We start from the raw sequence: 24,558 nt of genomic DNA, 5'->3' as shown, positions 1-24,558 counted from the left end.
ATGGTTCAGCGGCAGAGTGCTCGCCTAGCATGCTTGAGGCACTGAGTTCGATCTTCAGCACCACATAAATGTAAAATAAAGATATTGTACCCACTTAAAACTAAAAAATAACTATTAAAAAAGATTTTTGAACATCAGGAAATAGGCTGGGGAGGGTCTTAGAGATAGGGTGGTCTTTCTGCCCCCCTCTACAATCACTCCCTTTACCTGTGAGACACTCCTCTATGAAGGGGTCACCTCTCCCCACACCCCGGAGAGTTGTCACCTCCTCCTTAAGTCAACATCAGGCATTGCTTAAACAGCAAGATTTTCACTAAATAAGAAAACATCTTAACAGCAAATAGAAAATTCTCTATAAATTGCTATCAGGTGAGATGACAGTGGACTAACATTTTAATTAAACATGGCAATTCCAATCATTTTTATCATTATAGAAATACCCAACATTTTGACATATTTCAGGTATAAATTGATGGTTCCGATCTAATGGCAAATTGAAATAATTTTTCAGGCGATATTTGTAAGCTTTTGGTGGCAGCAAGAGACGGTTTTCAACAGTCAAAACTATGGATTCTAGACAGTCCCATTCAACATACTAATTCTGAATTCTCCCATCCACCATTAGACAGGTTTAAAACTCATCTCCCCAGAAGTCATATACACTATGATAGGTTAGTTTGGTATTTTATGATTTGGAAAACTCATGCCGAAATGTAGTTTGTTTTTCCTGGTGGAATGTGATACTTTGTTTTCTTGGTGTCATCCCCTTTATTATCTCTCATCTAGGGTGTTGAACCATTTGCCTTACGTCCCTTGAAAAGTAGGGTTGACTGTCAATGACCGATCCACTGAGCATGGAGGATGTGACTTAGCAGTACACTACTGCTGACCTTCGTGGGGTACTATGCAGGAAGCGATTACTGTCCCCATAGACCAGGAAATCAGGGCTCAGAGAAGATAGATGAGCCATTTGCCAAAAGGCACACAACTACAAAGTGACAGAGCCAGCTCTTTTGGTTACTGTCTTTCCTCTCCAAAAACAGCTATGCACAGCCTCTGCAAAAAGGGGACTCCATAATTATTTGCTCATTTGTTATCTTTTTTCTATATTCTAGGCCAAAGACCTTCATTAACTGATCACATGAAGCTGTATCAACTAATCTTGGTGAGACAAGTTTTTTTTTTTCCTCTGTATTAATTCTCTCCTCTCAAAACCACCACCGTCACCATCACCAGCATCATCTTCATCAAAATACAGATTTTATTTGCAGGATAAATATTTTTCAAGAAAATTATAAATATTTTCTGAGATAATGCTTTCCTTTTTACATTAAACAACTTCCATCTTTAAAATCTAGTTTAGGCTAAACCAATGTTTGTTTCCATCATCTGTATTATTTCTCAACTAGGGTGCCAAAGCCTTTGTCTTAAAGTCCCTTGAGAAACATGCATAACTTTTCCAGCAGAATGAAGCAATTTATTTCCCCATAGAGCTTCCCCCCACCTCTTACAGCCATATAGGCTGAAACCTGCAGAAAAGCTCCACAAAAAGTTTCACAGTGAAATAATCAACCCACCCAAACACAGCAAATGCCCATCAAGGCAAACACATTGAACAAAGTTCCACTTACATATTATAAGTTTTGAAAACTTTGGAACATGTCAGAGGAAATAAAATCACTGAGAAAAATAGCACAGTAAATATTCTGAACCCTTTGTAGACTAATTACACTGGCTATAGTTACTGGTAAATAATTAACAATACCATGATGTTTTGGATGATGAAACCCTGTAGGTCCAAGTAATGTTTATTAATAAAAATCAATAAATATTCCCTGTCTAAAATTATTGCTGCTGTCAGCATATATTTTGCCTCTCCTAGATTAAAACTTATTTTTTCTTCCCCTGCAGGACAGGACAGTCCCTTTTTATCTTTAAAACCCCCAACAGAGCCTTGTCTAGTGTTGCTTTGTAATAATTTTCTCACTAAATGTTTGTTGAATGAATATCAGTGTTTAATAATTCTTCTACAGATTTGTCTGTGATTCTGCAACTGGGAGAAATTATAACTAAAACAAAATACAGACATAGCAGTCTGAGTATAACAAATGGTACTGAATTGTACACTTTAAAGTGATTAATTTTATGCTATGTAAATTTTGCCTCTATTTAAAAAAAACTGCAGAAACTAGGGAATAGCAAACTTTCATTAAAATTCAACATGGTAGATTATATTTTCATGTCTACTATACAGTACAAAAGAGCCCACAAATGTTGTTATGAATAGCAAGTTTCTTTAAAAAAGTCATTATTCAAATTTTAAAATTGCAACAGAATCTTCAAAAATTGTGATTCAACAGCCTGAAATATTGAAAGCTCTCGCGCCTTAGTGAGAAGCAGCCCTCTGCAAGGTTTTTCAGACTCTGCTCTGGTTGCTCCTGGTGGCAGTCCCCCAGCCCCGCATCTAGACTAAAAGGAAGGCTAGAGTTCAGGCTCTGCAGAAATGAAGGCAGAAAAAGGAGCCTCTGAGATTCTTCCCCATCCAGAAATGTCCCAAGTGCCACAAGACAGCGGCTCCCTCCCTACACTCCCATCCTGTTACCAACTTTAATCACAGTTCCAAATTCAAGTGGCATTTCTAAGGACCTCAAACTTCTAAATTTCCAAAACGAAGGTCCCCTTTTTTTCTGGCAATGTGATGACAAGCTTTAGCCTTTAAAAAAAAAAAAAAAAAACAATAAAGAAAAAAAACCTTCTTAATTCAGTAGGGTTGAAAATATAAAGTTCTTTCAGTTTAGAGCATATTTTCTTTTCTGATTATGGACAACTCCTTCTTCTTTTCCGTTAAAGGGCTGTCTCTGGAGATAAATGTTTCAGTACACACAAATATTCCGAGGACACTGTCCAAGGTTTTCAAGCTATATTTTTAATTGTACAAGGCCAGTGATTACCAGCTTGCTCTCAAAACATTAATGCATACCGAGGAAGCTGCAGTTGGAATCTTGTCTGTATCAAATTTTCCTTTCTGCTCTCTGATAAATCACAATGTGACAGCTGAGGAGCCTGTCTCCCTCCTCTGTTTTACTTGCTCATTAGGTCTTTAAAAGAAAATGCAAATCCTCATCTCTTCATTAACCCATCTTAGAAAATAACTCAGATGTTCCTAATTTCTCGTCTGATTTATCAGACCGGTCTCTGATAACTTTTGAAAGAAGTCTATTCAACCTTCTCAAGGACAAAGGACACTTTATAGAAATAAATAAAAAGAAGTTCTGACATAAGCACAAGAAAAGAGAAACACCAAGAAGTTTAGTAAATGTTGCTTGCTGGAGAATTATTTCAAGTTCTGCCCAGACTGATAGACACATTACACACTGAAAATGTTTTATTCAAAAACTTCTCTGATGTAATCTATGAAAATAACGAAAGGACTCTCCGTTTCACTCCCCATTATAGATTCCTGGCAGGCTAAAGGAAATCAACAATCTTATGTAACCTTTTCCTTCAAAAGAAAACAACAAGTTCGGAGACATAATTCAATCTGAATAGATCAAAACATGGTCATTCTTAACTCTGGAAAAATCTTCTCCCCATGTGATTGTATCTGTCTGTACATTTTAAACTCTAAACTGAGGTCCTTTTTTCACACGCCAACACTAACTCCTGGGGTCTTCTCAGAATGCCTCCCCAAGATCAGGTAGTCTGAAAAGAATTCTATTTACCAAAATCATTATGACACTGTTTATTTTCCTCAGAGGGGGGCTGGGGGCAGAGCAGGAGGAGAAAGAAAAGAAAGCAGGTGAGTTTTTGCGTAATAAATGACCCTATCTTGCAAATAAACAAGTGCTTTGCTTTCAGGATCTCTGCTATTGGAGACATCTCCAACTCTTAACTGCATTTCTCAGTTCCTTACCAGAAATAGAAAAAAAAAAAAAGTCGAGGGACCAGGGGCGGGGAACTCTGGACCCCACCAAAATCAATGCACATCTTTCCGATCCTGCCCAAGACACAGGGAACCTAAGGGCAGCTTGGGAGGGAATGACTTTCTCGAATCCTGCCCAGACACATTCTGAGCCTTTTGATCACAACCTGGGCACCTCCCTTCCCCATCTTCTCTCTTCACACAGATCGCAGAGACAGACCCAGGCTCCCCAGAATTCCTCCATGCTGCCTACATATTTTTTTTTCTCAAGTTCTCAGTACTTAAGGTCTCCCAAGTTGGGGAAGGCACAGGGAGGAGCTCTCCCCAACAAAGACAAACCACAGTTTACGATCACAAAGCAGGGGGGCTGGATCTGCATAGGTGGTGGTGGTGGTGGGGGGCGTGTGTTTGGTTTGTTTTTCTCTGAAAAACAAATTGAAAAATACAAGCAGCACGGACTTCCCAAGAAGTTCCTCTGGAGGAGGGCGGTCACCCCTCGGGAAGGGAACTTGGGAGAAGCTTCCCAGAGAAATTCAGACACCCAGGAGCGCTTCTGCACCAACCAGGAAGATCCAAAGATACCTCAGGTGGGAGAGCCCTGTCCTCTCTACCTGGCCAGAAGGAGCCTGGTCCTCTAGGATGGGGCTGGAGACCGAGGGGAACTCAGATATGGGGACAGGGTGTTGGAGGGGCAGGAAGGCCAGTCCTTCCCCACGGGCCCACTGGATGGGCTCTTTCCTTTCTGGAAGCTGCTTTGCATTCTCTTCCACCTGGTTCCCGGCAGGGAGTCCTGGCCCTCCTTTGGGGGCCTGTTGACTAATGAAACAGTGAAGCACAGGTCAGCCATCAGGCAAATAATAAACATATTTGCGTTGCACGTCTGTTAAGCCTGTTTAATGGGTCGTCCCCACATGTAAATGGGCTTCCTACCCCAGCCCCCATCGCTCCACCTGTATCAACAACAATGGCTCCGCACAATTATCTTACCTTAATGAACTTAATCTTTAATTTCCCAGCTTGGCCCTGGTCCTCAGCCTCCTAACAAAGGAAGTGGAACTGTTTGAGTCCCTGTGAGCCGCCTTCCTCCAACAGCTAGGGAAACTTTAGCCACGACAAGGATTTTTGCCCCTTGTGGAACTGTCAAAAGCAATAAATATTTTTCTTTTTATTCCATCATTAGACCCTCCTAAGAATGCCTCCCATTGTCCACTGTAATTCCCAGAGCTCTCTGGGCAGGGGCGTTATTGTGGAAAATGAATCCTGAAGTGTTAACAATCCTGCCAAAGCGGCTACACTCCCCCCCCCACCCCCAGGGCGTAACCGTTAGGAATGTGTCGCCTCACCATAGCCTGCTCGGCGAAAAGAGCACTTGTGTTTTTTAACACTGGTCTTTGAGAAGGATGCTCAAGTTAAAGCATTGTGGCCACTGTAAATAGATGCACTCAGCAGAATAGAGCTTCTTCATTCCTAATTAGGGAAGTAACTCTAGAAAGACAGAATGTCACTTGCTAGGCTGTGCATATTGTTGAGTTTGTGCTCGCCTCCACAATGTGAGGTAATTGGAGTTGTACCTTTTAGAAAGCTGCTAATTTCACATAGGAAGTGCTAACAAGACCTTTCTGGGCCATGTTTTCCTTCTTCCTTTTTAAGGAAGTTACAGACCTTCAGTAGTGGGAATGGCTGAGCCCTGGCCTGGCGAGGAAACAGCAGTAATGAACCACTTCAGCCCACAGTTAGAAAAAGGAGGCCTCATTTTGGAGTCCTGAGAATACTAGGCACAACAAAAGGTTCTGTTTAAGCTTGTTATCCAGGACATTCTTACAGGCTACACAGCTCTCCCTGCAATGACCCTCTTCAAACAAGTGCATCAAGTTTGAGCAAATAGAAACACGCAACTTTCAAGGCTCAGAGTTATAGTTTTCTTTACAAAGCCATTTATATAATGTAAGCTGCAATTAGCATGGGACAGAGCGAGGAGATTTAGGCTGGGAAGTTCTTTAACAAAAGATAGAAATTAGTGGAATAAGTAACAGTTAAATATCGGCTTCAGATAACTAGTTGAAAAGACCTTTTAAATCATTTACTAATAAAAAAATAAATAAAATGATTTCGCCTCAGACTTTGTTCCAATCAAAGTGTGGTCTTTTAAATCACTGAACTGATTAATCTTACTAATTTTAAATTAGCCAGCAAGAATGGATCGGAGCAAAAAAAAAAAAAAAAATCCACACACCCCCCAAATGAAAAGCACTACAGCTTTTAAGCCTGACAATTTCATCAAAATGTCCATAGGAATTACATAAAAAATTCAAACCATAATGAAATAAATTGCTACTTACATTATGAAAAGTCTGCAAAAGCTTTTTATAGACTTGAAATGCAGAAGTTATATAAACTGCACAGTAAAAAGAATTAGAAATTGACCTTTACAGATCAAGGGCTAAAATTAACAGTCTTCAGGGGAAAAAAAAATTCCCAGTTCACAATGGCTTTTAATGCCATTTTTTCCCCCTACACTCATTTATCTAATAACCATGGCAAGGTTAGGATAAACAATGAACAGTATGTTTTCACATTTTCCACCTTTTGTGTCCTCCATATGAATTTCTAAAACACTTAAGAGAATAGATACATAAACCTGTGACCTTCAAATGAGCTTTTTGATACTCTCAACATTTTGAATAAAAAGATCAGAAAATGGAACCACTTTTACACAGTAATGAATTCCATTCTGTTGGGTAAACAAAGCTAAATTTTAAAACAGAGACCTGACATTTGTATGGCTCAAGAAGCCATTCTGTTCTTTTGGGGGTGGGCAGAGGAGGGAGGGGACATTGTCAGTACTTTACCCTGGGCTCAATAATGACCAAATCTACAATTCACATTAAAAAAGGAGACAAACGCATTTGGCCGCGTTCAACAGAGAGCCACCGTTTCCAAGACAAGGAAAACAAAAATGCCCAATTTTTTTATGACTATTTCCCCCCCCCACCTCGTGAACAATTGATCCACCTCACAAAAAAAAAAAAAAAAAAAAAAAAAAAAAACGAGGTGGGGGCTGATGGAGCAGGCCCACGACGCCATTATGGAGCTAACGCTTATTGACGGGAGCTACAAGGGCCTCCAAAAGTTACTCCAATTTCCGTCGAGCTTTTGTGCATCCGTTGTCCTGTCTGAAAGGCTCAGTTAGGTATTGTTGCAAAAAAAGTCTGCATCCACATTTGTTCCCCTCTAATTCATACTCGGCATTGTGAAGTTTTGCTATTCAGGGGCTGATTGGACAACAGCCCTGACAATGGCCAAGCGATTAGTCTCTCAGCATGGGCTGGGGTTGTGGGTATAAACCTAGGGATGGGGCTGGAATTCACTGGGGCATTCAGCTTCCTCTCGGGGCCTTCCTGAGAGGCCGAGCCTCCTTTGCTGCAGGTAATGCATTCCTTCAGAGCCGGGAAACCGAATCCTTGTAATTAGCGTGTCCAGGACGGGGCAGGCCGCCCCCTCCCTGCACCGCGGCCCTCGGGGGCCCCCGAAGCTTTCTAAGGAGCTCAAGCCCCTGAAACGCTCCAGCCTCGTCGAATTGAAAACTTTCTCGGGCAGCTCGGTGGGCCTGAAAATCAGCACACAGGGGAGGGGAGCCGCGGAGAGCGGCGATCGGCGCACTTAACCCTTGGCACGCCGCGCCGCCGGGCAGGACCGCGCCTGCCAGGGGGGCCCCCTGGGGACCGCGCGCGCCCCTTCCCGCGTCTTTGGGGAGGGACGCTGGCGTTCCGGGCTCCGCCACCGCGCCTTGAGCGCGTCGTGAAGTGTACAGATGTCAGTCTGGTGTTTTACATGTCAGTAACTTGGAATTAATTTACATTTATTTTCTTATTGTTTTATATCATTTTATGACAATGTGCCGCATAATATAATTTAAATCTTTAATGTACAACTAATTCTCTACCATTAATTTGTCAACATGATTACTGGATATGCCACCCGGAAAAGCAGGCTGGCTTGAAATCTGGATCAGACATTCCTGGGTTTTGTCCCGAAAGGTTTACATATGAGATGGCAAGAATTTAACGAAGGGGTTTTCTCCTGGACTGCCTCTCGGCTTCCGAAAACTGCAATTTCAGTGCGATCTCCCACTTCCACCCAGGAATTCCAGACATCAGTTGGGAAAGAGGCGCACACAGAGCCCCCTTCCAGGAGAAATTAATTAGGCAGCGCCGCGTCCTCGCAGCAGCTGCCGGAAATGAGCCGGGGCCCAACCCTGGGGCGGAGAGGGATCCCCCAAGACCTGGCTGGGGTGGTCGGGACGCGGCCGGCCGGGCGCCTGACCCGTGCTCCAGCTGCGGGAGAGGAAGAAAGCGGGCGCCGCGGGGGTGGGGGGGGGGGAAGAAAAGAGGAAAGGGCGGTGCCTCTGGGCAAAGCATTTCTGGACTCCCCTGACTTCGGGGTTCCCCCAAACTGCAGCCTCCCTCCTACACCGGTTGCCTTGAGCTTCGCCTGGAGAAGCAGGTCCTTCCCTCCACGCTCTGGGAGGACCTGCGCCCAGCAGCCACCAGCCAAGTGATAACACCCAAACGTTTGCACCATTACAATTAATAAGCAGCAGCACCCCCAAACCTTATTAAACATTCAAATAGAAAAAAAAAATTAAGATATTCTGGGCAAAAGAAGTGTTTAGACAAAGGCTGTCTGCTTCAATTTCCCCCGTTAAGCGGGGAGCTGGAGAGAGAGTGACGGTGGATTCCATAAATTAACTGAAAATCCCTCTTCTCCGGAGCCCAAGTTATCTCTCCGTTGCCTGCAGCTCTGATTTAGAATGGGAGCCGGCTTGTTTACCGGTTTAATTAATGCTCCTTTTCAAGCAGGGAGGAGGGGAAGGGAAATGAAGTGACTTGGCGATAAACAGGTGTAGCCGGGCCTATAGCTGCGCTCACGGGGGCCTTGGCAGCTCATCAGGCTTGACTGGGCTTGACCCCGCCAGCGAAAAAGGTAGATGGCCCAGTTGGAAGCGCAGTAGGTGAGCATTATTTTAACTGCGAGCCTGTGATTGGAATGGCTTAAAGGGACAATCAGCACTTGGGTTTTTTCTTCTCCCTCCAGAATGCATTGTGATTCTTTCCTGTTGCTGAGCGGAGAAGCAGCAGACCTTGACTATATAGGTCACGGGCCTTTTTTCCCCTCCTCTTCCTCAGCCGTTACCTCAAAATTTCAGGGGAGAGCCACTTAAGGAGGAAACCTGTCTCTCTCCGGCAAGCTGGGGACCGGCTTGCTGCTCTGAAAAAAAAAAAAAAAAATCCCTGGGCATTCTCTCTTTATTTACTTATTTCGGTTTTTAATTCCAAGAGCCTAATATCTGGGATTGGACTGTCCGCAGCCTACGTGTTTCTGTGACCTTACAGATAACAGGGAAGCTTGGATGGAAAATGAAATTCAAGAGCCAGCTAATTTTAAAAACATCACTAAAAACTCATTCCCGAGGGGGGGGGGATGGCAGTTACTGTAAGCGCAGGCTGAACATGTTTTTTAAATTAATAACTAGCCCTGGTATTTGCTAAGTGATGGTTGTATGGGGGAGGATCTTAGTCAATAAAAACATCAGGTGCCCAAGGTGAGAATGTATGTTTCATGACTTAGAGTCACCTGTCTGCTCTGCCTGCTGCCTTTCTACAGGCCAGGGTCCTCCAGAAGCACAAGAGAAACCAGAAGCTGACTCTGTCGGCCATACTGGCCTCCTGGAGATTTTCTTTTTCTAAATGACCATTCATGCAATGTATACTTGAAGCCCACAGGCGCGTCATACCTCATTCTGGCAGCTCCCCTACAAGGTGATTGTGCCCATTGGCCTTTCTGGGAGAGGTTAGAGAGTTCTGGTGACTTGCCCAAGATTGCAAAGCTCAGTGCCAGAGCCCCCCAGGGTCCTCTCCTTTACTCCACCCTTGGTGAGGCAGCAGTGACTCTGGATTCCTACACTCCAATGAAGAAGGGGATTCTGTTCCTGATAAAGTCTGCTCCAGCCCTTGGTTACAGGAGATGAGACATTTTCAACACCTGGAGAATGCCACAGCAGGTTCTGGCTCAAGTACTTAGGCACGTGACAGGCATCTGGAAAGGACTTTGTAGAATTTGGAGAAATTTCTTTTGGGAAAGGTTTTTCAGACCAGGAATTAGGATCTTTCAGCTTCATTGCTGGTTCCAGGACCCAATGATGTGTCCCCTTAAGCAAGTCACTTATGGGCTGAACCAAAGTTGCCTCAGCCTCAAGTTTCCGCGCTTCCTCCTCCTGCCTGACACTGTAGGGTGGTGCCAGAATGTACTGCAGTGGTTCAAATCCATTGATCTCTATGAAGACCTCTTCAAATGTACAGTTTACTAAAACTATAAAACCAATTTTATAGCAGTCTGAGGTCCTGATAGATTACATACATGCATGTGTTTTGAAAAGTGTGGATTACTATATAAGTAATAGTTGTGTGGGGGGCTTTTCTTCTTATTAAAGACAAAAGCCATTAGTTCTCAGTTTCTAAACGTGAAAAATCTTGCCTATGTTAATAATGGTGCTAAAAGTTCTAATGCATCCTAAAATTGTAGCATTTGGATGAAAGAGACCATTAGTTGAAATAAAAATGATAATAATGATGGCTAAAGTCACTTAACACATGCCAGAAAGTGCTTAAGTATGTGAAACGACCAATTAGACCCCATCACAACTCTGTGAGAAAGTACTATTGTTACTATACCCATTGTGTAGATGAGAAAACAGAGAAACAAGGCAATTTGGTTACATAATTCACCAAGAGCAGAACGATCATTTGAATGAACCCAGCTAACCTGGCACTGGAGTCCACACACTTAATGGACTGTTATACTCATGCCCTATTATACCCATGAGATCATGTCTTCCCATGAGGCAATTCTGTGTGTTCCCTACCTCTCCAACCTGTTTTTCTCCCCTGTCCCCAGTCCTGGGAATTGAACCAGGGGTGCTCTACCATTGAGCTATATCCCCAACCTTTTTTTTGGTGGGGATATACCAAGGATTGAATTCAAGGGTACTGAACCACTAAGCCACATCCCCAGCCCTATTTTGTATTTTTTTAGAGACAGGGTCTCACTGAGTTACTTAGCACCTTGCTGTTGCTGAGGCTGTCTTTGAACTCATGATCCTACTGTCTCAGCCTCTCCAGCTGCTGGGATTACAGGCGTGCCCCACTGTGCGTGGCCCCAACCCTTTTTATTTTGCATCAAGTTCTCACTGAATTGACAAGTTTGCTCTTGAACTTGAGACCCTCCTGTCTCAGCCTGCTGAATCACTGAGATTACAGGCATGTGCTGCCAAATTCAGTGTCCAACCCATGTTTTTAGATTGATGAATGTGAAGTTCAGAAAGGCTAAAGGATTTGCCCATCATCACCCATCTGTCTCATGGGTCTCCTTATGCCCAGCTGTGGTCCTATTCACAACACAACTGCTCACTTCAATGGGCCCTCAGCCCTCTCTGGGTTTAAACATTGGCTCTGTCATCCCAGGCAAACTCATTAACTTTTCTGAGCCTAAGATAATAGTACCCACTTCACTGTTTGGCACATGCATGAAGTGTTTAGCATAGTTCTTGGCATATTGTAATTGCTCAAATAAATCTTACATGTAAGATGCAGATCAGGAAGAGTGACCTGAACAGTGGGAAGGCCTTGATGTGGCCGTGGCTGCCCTACTCATGAGTTAGCTCAAGCTAAATTGAGGGAAGATACAACTTAGCTTGTGTCTTCCAGCTAGAACATGGCTGAGGAGAGAGGCAGAGCCTCTGGAGGCCAGTCCCCTCAGCCATTAAAGGGTCTTCTGGGCCGAATTCCAAGGACATAGGCATTATAATCATGGACCGTCCTGTGGGACAGAAGCAGGGAGTTGACCAAGGATAAGGGGAAGGTGAAAGGAGGAAAGCAGGCCAGGGAAGGCCAGGTAGGGAAAGAGGCCACCTAAGGATAACATATAGGGTCTTCATGGTGGTCATTTCTGGAGACTTCAGTGATAGCTGTTTCATCTCCAAGGGGAGCCGAAAGGAGGGGAGATGTCATAAGACAGTGTGTGCTGAGGAGACAATGGCTGGCTGACAAGAGGTTGCCCAAAGAGAGAGGACTGGAGAGGTGTACATGTATAGGGTGGAAGGAGGGTCACCTGGCTGAGGTGAGCATCCAGAAGCCCAGGGAAGGGACAGTGGCTGAAGGGCCACTCAGGCAATGGGAAATGGGGAAGCAGCTGCTTGTCAGGATGCTAGGTCCAGGTCCTGGAGCTCTGGCTGCCCTTGGGCAATGGGGATACTACCTCACAGTACTCAGGCTCTGGTTTGGGAGCCTCTAGCAAAGGTCATGGGACAGATGATCTCATCCCAAGCATCGGTTCCTTGCCCTGCTGGCTCTTTCCCCAGAAAGACAAGACCTGCAGTGGTTTGAATCACCAGGAGTCCTGTCCTGGGTGATGTGGTCCAGGGATGGGCTAAAGCTACTGGGTATCGGTGGGGGTGCAGTGAGGGCCTGTGCTCCACCTGTGGTTTCTACCTCTGTAGGGATTTTCAGTTCAAGGGCCTTGTGATTTGGAACAAAACATTCCATCTGATTTTGGAAAAGTACCTAAGGAACTAGAAATAGGAATAATGTTGGTCTCCATGCCTGTCACTCCTGGCAGAGTGGCAAAGAGCAGATGCTCAATGGGTATATTTGAACAAATGAACAAAGGACGGAGTAGAAGAACTAGAGGTGAAATTGGAGTATCGAGGGATTCTCTGCCCCCTGGGCTCCTGGGAGAGGAGAGGACCTCCGTTCAAGGCAAACTCTTCATGGACCTTTGTCTTCTGTTTCCACATCAGTAAAATTTTCCAACTGCTGCCAGGCACGGTGGTGCACGACTGTAATCCCAGCGGCTCGGGAGGCTGAGACAGGCGAATCCTGAGTTCAAAGCCAGTTTCAGCAATGTAGTGAGATCCTGTCTCAAAATAAAAAAATAAAAAGGGCTGAGGATGTGGCTCGGTCGTTAAGTGTCTCTGGGTTCAATCCCCAGGGGGGAAAATTTTTTTTTTCCAACTGCTCAACTGGGATACTGGAGAGATTTATCTCATCTATAGAGAGAGCAAAGAATATTAAGCAAGGAATTTTGTTCAAAATTTCAAACTTGCTAGAAAAATTCCTAGCCAATATTGTTTCATTCTTCCCTATCTCATCCCCAAGACTATATTGGATTACAATGAAGCAAATTTTAAATACATCATTTCAGTTATAAATATATCAGGATATTTAAGACTTTTTGGTAAAAAAAAATAATTCTAATTTCATTATCACTTAAAAAAAAAAAGTTGATACTACCTCTTCCTCCCTCCCTCTTTCACTGACCTACATACCCAACCCTCTTTACTTTGAGGGAAGATCTCACTAAATTGCCCAGTCTTGCCTCAAACATTCGATCCTGGGCCTCAGTCTCCGAATAGCTGGGATTACAAGCACAGGCCACTTGGCAGGCTGACCATAGTTTCTTAATATCAAATACTGAGGCCATGTGCTGATTTCCTCCTTCGCCTTACACAAGGACTTTTACATGAGGTTTTTCAAATCAGGATCTAAATAAAGTTAACACTTTATACATTTTCCATAGGGTTTCACCTTGACCTCTCAGTCTGCTGAGGCTAGGAGACCTTTGGCTAGAGATTATCTACCCACCAGAGCAGCAGTACTCACCCACCTTCTTTGAGGAAGGTGCATGTTGTGCTAAGGATTGAACCAAGAGGCTCTCTACCATTGAGTGATACCCCCAGTTCTTTCTGCTTATTATTATTTTTAAAATTTTGAGACAGGATCTCAAAAAGTTGCCCAAACTGGCCTTAAACTTTCAATCCTCCTGCCTCAGCTTCCTGAGTAGTTGGGATAATAATAGGCTTGCAACACTGAGCCTGTCTTCCCCACCATTTCTCTCACCATTGATGAGCCCCTTTGGAAGGATTCTTGGACATGTAACAACTGGTCGAGTAGCTCATCTAAATTTGAAGACCCACAAAAAAGGGATGCTTCTGGGGCCAATACGGTAGTGGGGTGGGGAGATTGCTGCTCCTTTGCCAACCGGTAGCTTATTTATTTATTTTGGTGCTGGGGACTGAACCCAGGGCCTTATGCATGCTAACTACGAGCTCTACCACAGCTCTAAAGTATGACTCAAAACAGAAACTTTAAAAACAAACATTAGAATTCTTTCCCGTTCCTTTCCCAAATCCCACTCCTCCCCTTTTAAGTTCCCTCTCCATTGCCAGCCCTGTCCTGCCTTTAGTCTTCTCCCATTGGGGAGCCCCTGAAGTATTTCCCACCCACTACCATTTTTTTTTTTTTTTTTTTGTCATTGGCTTCTAGAAGTAGAAGCTGACCTCCCTTAGGGGGCGAGTATTACTGTACACGTGGATATCTTGCCTCTTCCTCTAAACTCCAAGTTCCTAGTCGCAGGGACCTCACAGCATCTGGTACCTATTTGGTCCAAGTATCCTACACCTGTAGGTGCCTGACAGGCTTACCACATGAATGCTCTCAGCCGGAAAGACTTGAAATACTTGTTTAAAATGTATCAAGTGGGGCGAGATTATGCTGGTTGATATTAATAAACTTGTACACCTCTTCCTACATGTTCAAAATAAGGGACTGGTTTCCTATATGCTGAATACATTTGGAACATTTTTTAAAGATTTTTTTTTTTTTTTTAGTTATAGGTGGATACAATATCTTTATCTTTTTTTAATGGGGTGCTGAGGATCGAACCCAGTGCCTCATGCATGCTAGGTGAGCGCTCTGAGCCACAACCCAAGCCCAAATATGGAACACTTTTATTCTTATAAAAATAATGCACATCTAGTCAGAGACTGAGTGGTAGTCACACACTGTCGATAAAATGTGGCCGTTCTCCCTCCCTCACCCGTTTACCCCACAACCTTTTAGACCTGTTTGAATTTTAGTTCTTTGAATGGATCTTAGGTTGCCAAATTTAGGGGGAGGGGTACAGGATGCCCTAGCAAGTTTGAATTTCAGATCAATAATGAATGAATATGTCCCAAATGTTGCATAATGTGTTTTATTATGATAATCAGCAACCCTAGGTGGTCGCCCCATATAAAGAATAACGTGTAGAGTCTTGCACCTCTAATGTTCTAATGTCCTCATCTATTTCTGCATTTGCCAAATTTTAAAAATAGTTATCCATGGAATTCTGAATATCAGAGAATTTCAATGTTTAATATTTATATATTCCATTCTTGTACTGTTAGCCTTTGTAAATTTTTTTTTTTTTTTTTTTTTTTTTTTTTTGGTGTTGGTGCTGGGGATTGAACCCAGGGCCATGGGCGTGGTAGACAAATGCTCTACCACTGAGCTGCATCCCTGGCCCTTTTAAAATTGTTTTGAGACAGGGTCTCACCAAGTCACCTAGGTTGGCCTTGCACTTCTCCTGCCTCAGCCTCCAGAGTCTCTGGGATGACAGGTGAGCGCCACCACACCCAGTTTGATCCATCAACATTCTACAGCCCCTCCTGACTGTCTGCTTTCTGAGTTGAAACCATTATTGCTCACATTCTCTTCTCTCCCTTTCCATGTCCCACCTTCTTCCACTGTACTTACACTTCTATATTTTCTTAAGGTAAAAATTTATATTCTGTTCTGCCATACAACCCACCAACCTAGTTTTCCAAGGTTTGCCGAAAGGTTGACTCTTAAAATGGGAATTCTATTTTACTTGAACTTATTACTTTTTTGTTATTATGTAATTTTTGTATACTTATTTATTTTTGGTATTGGAAATTGAACCTTTTTTAAAAATTATTTTAAATTGCCCTTTTCTGAGACAGGGTCTCAGTTGTCGAGGCTGGCCTTGAACTTTTTTTTTTTTTTTTTTGGTACCAGGGATTGAACTCAAGGGCACTTGACCACTAAGCCACATTCCCAGCCCTATTTTGTATTTTATTTAGAGACAGGGTCTCAGTGAATTGCTTAGCACATCATTGTTGCTGAGGGTGGTTTTGAACTCATGATCCTCCTATCTCAGCCTCCCAAACCACTGGGATTATAGGCCCACACTACAATGCATGCCTTATTATCATGTGATTTTTTATTTAATAATAGTAGTAATGTTAAGATTAAATTCCTGTTCAAGTCCAGTGTCATGATCTGCAAGCCTCTCAAGAGAATTTCTCCAGTCCCAAACCAAATGGAGCCTCATTTCTTATACTTCATCATTACTTAGTTTCATGTCACTTTTAGTTTTTCATATTCAGATCTTGACTTTTATTTTATTTTTAATATATATGTATATTTTAGTTGTAGATGGACACAATACCTTTATTTTTTTTTTTTGAGAGAGAGAGAGAGAGAGAGAGAGAGAGAGAGAGAGAGAGAGAGAGATTTAATATTTATTTTTTAGTTATCGGCCGACACAAACAACATCTTTGTTTGTATGTGGTGCTGAGGATCGAACCCGGGCCGCACGCATGCCAGGCGAGCGTGCTACCTCTTGAGCCACATCCCCAGCCCTTGACTTTTATTTTAAAAACAATTTTCCCCCTAGAGTTTCCAGTTACCTTTATTCTTTTTCACATTATTCACTACTATGTTCTTATTATTTTTTTATTTGTTTATTTTGGTACCAGGGATTAAACCCAGGGGCACTTTACCAGTGAGCCACATCCCTAGCCCCTTTTGTATTTTATTTAGAGACAGGGTCTCCCTAAATTGCTGAGACTGGCTTGGAACTTGTGATCCTCCTGCCTCAGCCTCCTGAGTCACTGGGATTACAGGTGTGTGCCACCATGCCCAATTTACATTACTTAGTAGTAGATTCTTAGTATCTGCTGAGAACTGCCTTTCTGCTCTTCTTCCAAGTCCTCTGTGACCCTGCTCCAGGATGGGCAGATTGCTCTCCAGGCTGCGTACAACTGTCATCTGAGACACCCTGCCCTGCACCCTCCAGTTAGATCCCAGATTTTTTCTTTCTGCCATCGTATGTCTTTGTTTTGCTGGAGTACAGCCTCCAGTGACTTCCTAAGAAAGGACATGTTGGAGGCAAACTTCCTGTCCTCTTGCTTGTCTGAGAAAACATATTGTCCACCACTTGGTGGATAGTGTATGCACAGGATTCTGGCCAACAATAATTTTCCCTCAGAATTTTGGAGGCACTTCCCCATGATCTGCCAGCTTCTTGTGTCTGTGAGCAGAATTCTGATGCTATTCCGAGCGCTGTCCTTTGCGGGGGACCTGAATTTTGTCTTTCCACCTTCTTCTTGTCCACTCTTTCTACTTAATGTTTTGGAATTTGCCAGGCTGTGTCTAGTGTGGATCTTTTTCAGTCATTGTGCTGAATGCTTGGTGACCCTTCTTATATTAGGACTGTTCTTCCTTCAGGCATGAGAAATTTTATTTTCTACTTTCTTTGATAATTTTCTCTTCTTCTTTAATTATCCTATTTTTTCCTATGATGCCTAGATTACTCCCCATGTCTTTTATTATATTCTCCCATTGTTTTCTTGCCCCCATCCCTACCAGGGATACTTTTCTACTGAACTACACCCCCAGCCCTATTTTCTCTTTTTCTTTCTGCCCTCTGCTTTATGAAATTTCATCAACATTTTAGTCCTTCTGTTGTATTTCAACTACATTTATAACTTCCAAGAACTCATCTTCTCAAATATCCTTTGTTTGTTTATTTACACAATTGGGATTGAACCCAGGGTGCTTTACCCCTGAGCTACACTGCCCAGTCCTTTTTAAATTTTGAGATTGGGTGTTGCAAAGTTGCTGGAGTTGGCCTCAAACTTGCAATCCTCCTGCCTCAGCCTCCTGAGTCTTGGATAACAGATGTGTACCAACACACCCAGCTTAAAAAATCCCACTTTTAGAATGTATTACCTGCCTGAAATATTTTAAAGTGACCTCCTGCTTTTTCTGCTAATTTTCAGACTCATTCTCTCATGCTGATGGTTCTCTGCATGTCTTCACATGGACCTCCCTGGTTGAATGTGAAGAAACTCTAGATACGGTGATCTGCTGTGCAGTTGTGTGCATACCTCCCCTTATGGGGTTTCCCTGAAGCTCTCTGAGGTTTTCTGGGTGAACTGGCTTCCATCTCCTCGGATCATTCTTCTGCCCCTCCTAGAGCACTCTGTGTGGCTTTCTTCAGCTGTGTCCTTCCATTGGTTTGACACACTCCAGAAATTCGCTTACATTTATTTGTTGGTGGTTTCCTCCTCTTGTCTGTCGCATTCATTCTAGGTCTGTATGTTTTTGGAATTCTAAAACTTTATTTCAAAAAGATTTCTGGAAACATGTAGGCAAAGGTATGTACTGTGTTCATCACCTTGTACTATGGGGAGGAGACTGGGGACATTTTTATTTATATATATTTTTTGGAATTTTAATTACACCATTAAGCAGTCACATGGTGTCCCAAGCCAAGAGGTCTCCCTGAGGTTTAGGATCTCCCCAGGAGTTATTTATAGATTTTTTTTTTTTCAGTATCTGTGGCCTTCTTACACTAGGGACTGGCTTTCCCCAATTTCTTCCTGTGCAAGTCTGTGGTCCCAGGAGACAGATTAGGGAGGCCTGCTCCCTTGTGCACACCATCTCCCCCTCCCCCGTGGGCCTTTGCGGCTCTATAACACTGCACCGGCTCCCTTCACTGTCCATCCTCTCCTGCTCCCACCCTCAGCCAGCTCAGCCCTTAGGTACCCTTCAGTTCTCTGTTCCAGCCTGAGGTCCTCAGAAAAGCATTTCCTGTTCTCCTTGACTCAGTTTCCTCTATCATAGATGATCCTGGAACAAATTTTCCCCACTTTATAGCACTCATCTCAGACTGTAATCCATGCAAAGTGGGACTGTGTCTCTTTTCTGCTCCCTATGATGTTCTAAGCACATGAGCACAAAGCCTGACACATGAGCAGGTACTCTGTAAATACCTGTTGAGTGAATAAATGATCACAAGATGGCCACAAGGGAAACACGACTGTGGTTTGAGGAGTAACCTACACACGTCCATAGTGCAACCCCATTGGTGCTCCATCTCAGAGGTCTCCCGTTCCACTCAGGCACACGGAGGCCCTCCTGAGCCGTGACCACCACAGGGCTCTGGTCTGAAGCCTCAGATGCACGAGTGGGGAGGGAGGCAGGCTCTTGTGCCACCCAAAGGGCCTGAAACTCCTGCGGCCTCTGACCACCCAAGCTTTCTGCAGGAATTTCATTTAGAACAAGCAAATTTGAGACTTGTCTCTGGATAAGGCCCTTGAAGCTTGAAAAGAAGAAAAACTGCTTCGCTGGAGGGGCTGGTAAGAATTTTGTTAGCTGAGACCACAGACCCCTGGAAGGGTGGGCCCTTGAGGCCTGCCACGTAACCAATGGCGGTGTGGCTGCCTGGGAACAATGGAGTACCACACCTCAGCTACCTTTGGGCTCCGGCTTCCTAGCAGTGAGGCTCTTATTAAATTTGGGATTACCATGTGTAAAGCACAGTCTGAATTTTGTTTGCTCTGCCATGTAACTTGCCTTTCTAAACGCTCAGTCAGAGCTGCAGTTAATCTACTGACGTGGGCTTAACCGGCAGGTGGCCAGGAGGCCTCCACCAAACTCCTCCTGACCCTTTGTTACCTGGACTGGAAGGGAGAGATTTCTGGTTTGGGTAGTGTTTCTCCTCCCCCCCGAACATTTTCAGTATTAAGAGTCTTTTGTCACCATAAATCTGAAGCAGGGGATTATGACAGGCAGGCTGTCACCCAGATTGTTTCCTTCCCGGGATAATGGGAAAAGTTTGTGAGCTGGGCTAATGAAACCTTTATTCTTGGGGACAATGCCATTTCCATTAAATTACAGCTCAAGTCTTAACAATGCTCCAGAACAAACCCAATTTGAATATTTAATTTGGGATGGAAGGAGCTGAGTAAACACCTCTCACTCCCTCAGCCCCTTTCTGGAGACTTCTCAGCAGAACTGAGGACGAGTCCTGGGCTGAGATGTCAGGTTAGCAACATCAGAAGTGGAAAAATCCAAGTCTTTATTTAATATGCAATTAACATTTTAAAATGTGAAGTTAAAAAAAAAAACTTATTTATTTAAGAAAGCAAATACTGCTCAGATAAATGACCAACTAAAATCTGTCCTGAGCCTTAGTTAGCAATTGTGGCCTTTAGGATGAAAAATCTCCCCCACCCCCAACTGCTCAGGATCAATGACCAATCACAGAAGTCCTCTGAGAATTGTGCTGTGCCACCAACTCTAATCAAGATCCTCCTTCTTGGGGCTGGGATTGTGGCTGAGAGGTAGAGTGCTCGCCTACCATGTGTGACACTGGGTTCGGACCCTCAGAACCACATAAAAATAAAATAAAGATATTGTGTCCACTTATAACTGAAAATAAATATAAAAAAGAAAAAAAAAGATTCTCCTTCTTAAGGCTGGGGATACAGCTCAGTTGGTAGGGTGCTTGGCTTGCATGCATAAGGTCCTGGGTTCGATCCCCAGCACCAAAAAAAATAAAAAAAAAATATCTTCCTTCTTGGTTCCTTCAAAGAGAATCTCAAGAAAGAAATGTCTAAATATGCCTCATTAAAAAAAAAAAAAATGGCTGTAGTGACGTCAGATGCACTGGAAGGGAACAGAATTTTCAGTATCTTCCTGTCTACTTGGCAACCAGGCAGCCAGGCAACAGGCACCTGTGAGGTGGAGTTGTGTGTGGGCTCCTCTGCACTCAGAGTCAGAATTACCCAAGAATAAATCTCTATGATGGTTTGTGCAGTTGTCTTGTCTCGGCGCATCAGTACTTCTCCGTCTCCTCTTCACCCCTTGCTTTGTAGTGAAGACCTCCTCTTTTGTTCTCTTCTCCCAAAGATGGTGATCCACCAAACACGTCTCTGTGCTGGCTCTGTTTCCCCGACTCTCGTGTTTTCCTTAATTTTCCTCATCTTTACATATAGCAGAGATGATCAGAAGCAGCTTAATCATCCAGGGAGGGGGCGAGTCACTCTGACACACCTAATTTTCTCTGTCAAAAAGTTGATTTCTACCTTGCCGAGGAAGAAAAGGAAGGGAACATGGTAAAAGGAATACCTCTTGGCATTGCTGTCCTGATGAGCCTTGAGCCTAGTCTCAGGCCAGCTGAGGAGACCACAAGTGACCCCACCAGGAGGCAGGTGCTCAGGCCACAGGGCTGGAGCTCACAGTACAAATGCTAACCAAGCTCCTGACACCCACTCAATTCCAGGGCTTGCCCATCAAACCTCACGGTACAGGCAGCATTTAAGATGACTTTAGAGACCAGCTAGCAGGATCACACAACCTCTAGCTACTCTGGGTCCTGGGGGGACAGAAGAAAAGCCCAGGGAAAGCTCTGGCCGTGTGTACATGTGCCTTTAGGAGGCAGGGAAGGAAGGTCTGGCACGTGGGCTTCATAGAGGCTGACCTTCAGTCTCCATGTGGCTGGGTGCCAGCCGAGCCTGCCTCTGGAGGATGGACTGCCAGGCATCTGATCAACCCCCACGCATCACAGCCCCAGCTCCAAGGGCCTTTGCTTAGACATGATTTTTACCTGTCGGTGTGCTTCCATGAGGCCACCCGTCTCCCGCCAAGCACCAGCAATGCCCCCTTCTCCTTTGCATTCAGAGTCACCTAGAAGTTTTCTTTCTGAATGAGCTGTCCTCTGAGCAAGAGGATCAGAGGCCGAGGGCCCAGAGTTCATCCGGGTTCATCATTTCCCCCATAGAAATGGTGCAGGGCAGTGACCATCGGGCAGCCCCCCACCCCTCCAGGGGCCGTCGCTTCCCCTCTCTACGTCCCATCCTCCTGATCTGTAATGGGGGACCATGACCACACCAACACCCCGGGGCTGCTGTGGACATTAATGACACAGTGTGTGGCAAGTGCTGCATGACGGGCCACGTAAGCGCCAGGTGAACAGGAGCTGCTGCTACCATTTCCCTGGTCGGGTTTTCTGTCCTTGAAATAGTCCCCTGATGACAGGAGATGTGACCTCTGAAGACAACTTTCAGAGCTGCTGTTGGAAGACAGGTGACGTCCTCACCAATTTGAGTGCAGCTTGGGAAAGGGGGTAGAGCCGGCACTGGCCCAGTCTCTGGCCTCTGGCCTTCCTGTCCATCAACCACCGTGGATCAAGGGCCTGCCACATGCTGGGTGTCCCATGGCACAGGGAGTGAGGCCCTGCCCCTGCCCTTAGGGACCAGCAATGGGTCCTTGGCCTCTCCAGGGTCCATGAGAGAGCCCTAGGAGAGGCCCAGCATCCAGCACTCGCACTAGAGATGGACCTGGGCCTCTGCTTCCAAGGGCACATCTGCCAGCACAGGAGCTTTGTCACTCCAGGTCTTCAGGAAGGTCACACCGACCTGGTCAGCAGCCCATGTAGCCCCCAAGTAGTCCTGATAGAGTGCAGCCCTCTGGGTCCGATGGATGCTTCTTTCTCACCCTCTGAGCTTTGGCTGGCTCTGGGTACTCCTGTCACCTCCTGCCAGAACCACTGTGGTAGCCTCTGCCTGGGACTCCTAGTTCCTCTCTTGCATACCACTCTCTTCCTATCAAAATAAAACCCATCCTCCCCACCATGGCCTATGAGGCCCCACAAGATTGGGCCTGCACATTCCTCTGCTCATGTGACACTGCTCCCTCACTTTGTTTCACCTGTAGGACTCTGCAGGTTTGCTGCTGCCTCAGGGCCTTTGCATTTGCCATTGCCTCTGCCTGGAACACTCTCACCTTCAATCTTGTGCCACTTAGATTTCCGCTACAATGCTGCCTCCTTAGAGAGAGCTTTCTCGGTCTTTGATCTAAAGGAGGCCCAGTCACTTCCTAAGATATCAGCTTGCTTTATTGTCCTCACTGCATGCACCCAACTTGAGCAGCCTTATTTGTTGACACATCTTTTGCCTTTCTTCTACTGGAATGGCAGCTCCTTGAGATCAGAGACTGTCATTTGTTCACTCTCTGTCTGACATCTGTTAGGTATTTGATGAATGCCTGTGGGATGGGTGAGTGGATCCTGTCTTTACCTCTTGTAGCCCTCATTCCTGCCAAGTCAACACAACCTGAAATCTTGCTCTGTTTCTTAGCTTATGAGCTTCATGCCCTTGGTGGGCCTCTCTCCTTACTTCTATGACTCTCAGGTCTAATGCAAACTCGGCCTCCACTCCCACAATGCAATCTCTTCTTCATTCAATCTCTACCTGCCCTTTGCAGGTTCTTTTCCACAGATCTGTCTTAGTTGAGGACATCCTCTGTCTCCCCAATTAGATTGTAAGCACCATGTAGGTGGGGACCCCCACCTGCCCCATTCTCACATTTTTGTGCACAGGGGGACATCCTGTCAAGGGTGTCACATGCCAAGGAGGATAGCTCTCCAGATCCAGATAATATTGTGAAAGTGACAAGTGGCTCACATGACTTTTGATACTTGGATTTACTTCTGCTCCTTTTCCAAGTTCTTTTTTTTTTTTTTTTTTTGGTACCTAGGATCGAACTCAGAGCACTTAACCACTGAGCCACATCCCCAGCCCTTTTTTTATATTACATTTAGAGAGAGTCTCACTGAGTTGCTTAGGGCCTCGCTAAGTTGCTGCTGCTGGCTTTGAATTCAGGATCCTCCTGCCTCAGTTTCCCAAGCTGCTAGGATTACAGGCGTGTGCCACCATACCCAGCCTCCTTTTCCCAGTTCTTGGGGTCCCTTCACTCCTCTCCTGCCCCATTTCACTACCCTACCCCATAGAGGATCATTCTCAGATCCTGCCCACCAAGGGCCATGGAGGATGCTGTCCTAAGGGTGCCTCTTTGATCAGCAGCTCTCCCCTGAGCAAAGGGAAGGAAGTTCTTGCTCGAATTTTATTATCAATGGCACATTTTCTCCAATTCAAGAATTTTCCTATGCGCTTTAAAGCAGGTCACAGACTAGCTCTGCATTTACCAAGCTCTATGAGGGGCCATGACCTGAACAGAGTCTAGTCTTTGACCTCTTGGGGTCTTTTCTTGGGTCCCCCAAGAATGGGCCTTTCCACTGCAGCACTGGATGCCTAGAGATACAGGGTGAATGGGAGCCGGAAATTCACGTGGAAAGAATAGAAGTGGACTCACCCTCCTGCCCACACCTAGCTGGCCACACCATCTCTGTCTCTGCCCAGGTAAGATTCCAGCTCTAGGACATGAAGATTCCCATTCCCAAGCGCCCCCAAACTTACAGAATGGGTAGTGGGAAAAGGTGGAAGTTTCAGTAGCTCCTCCTCCCACATCTCTGCACATCCTGGGACTTTCAGGTAAGTGGGGAAAGGCTGATTCCTAGGTCAAAGGGACTCAGATACCTAAAACGGTGGGCTCAGACTTTTAGGCTGCCAGTATCTGCCCCCAATTTTTTATGAGAAAGCCTCAGGAACCCTGGTAGTTCCAAGCCAAAAGCACACTTGGAATTGGTTTGCTCTTCTTACCCTATCGTCACTCATGTCCCTGTCCAAACTGCTGTTCTCTTTTGCCAGGGCTTCTACATTACAGAATTCTCCTAAACTGGACTCTCCGCTTCTAATCTACTTCCCATCTGGCATTCAGAGTGACCTTTTTAAAATGTACATCTGATTATGTCATTATCACCACTCCAAA

This window comes from Urocitellus parryii, chromosome 12 (genome assembly GCF_045843805.1).
Source record: "Urocitellus parryii isolate mUroPar1 chromosome 12, mUroPar1.hap1, whole genome shotgun sequence".
In the NCBI taxonomy this organism is placed as follows: domain Eukaryota; kingdom Metazoa; phylum Chordata; class Mammalia; order Rodentia; family Sciuridae; genus Urocitellus; species Urocitellus parryii.
The sequence above is the reverse complement of the archived record's forward strand: the minus strand, read 5'-3'. Positions refer to the sequence as shown.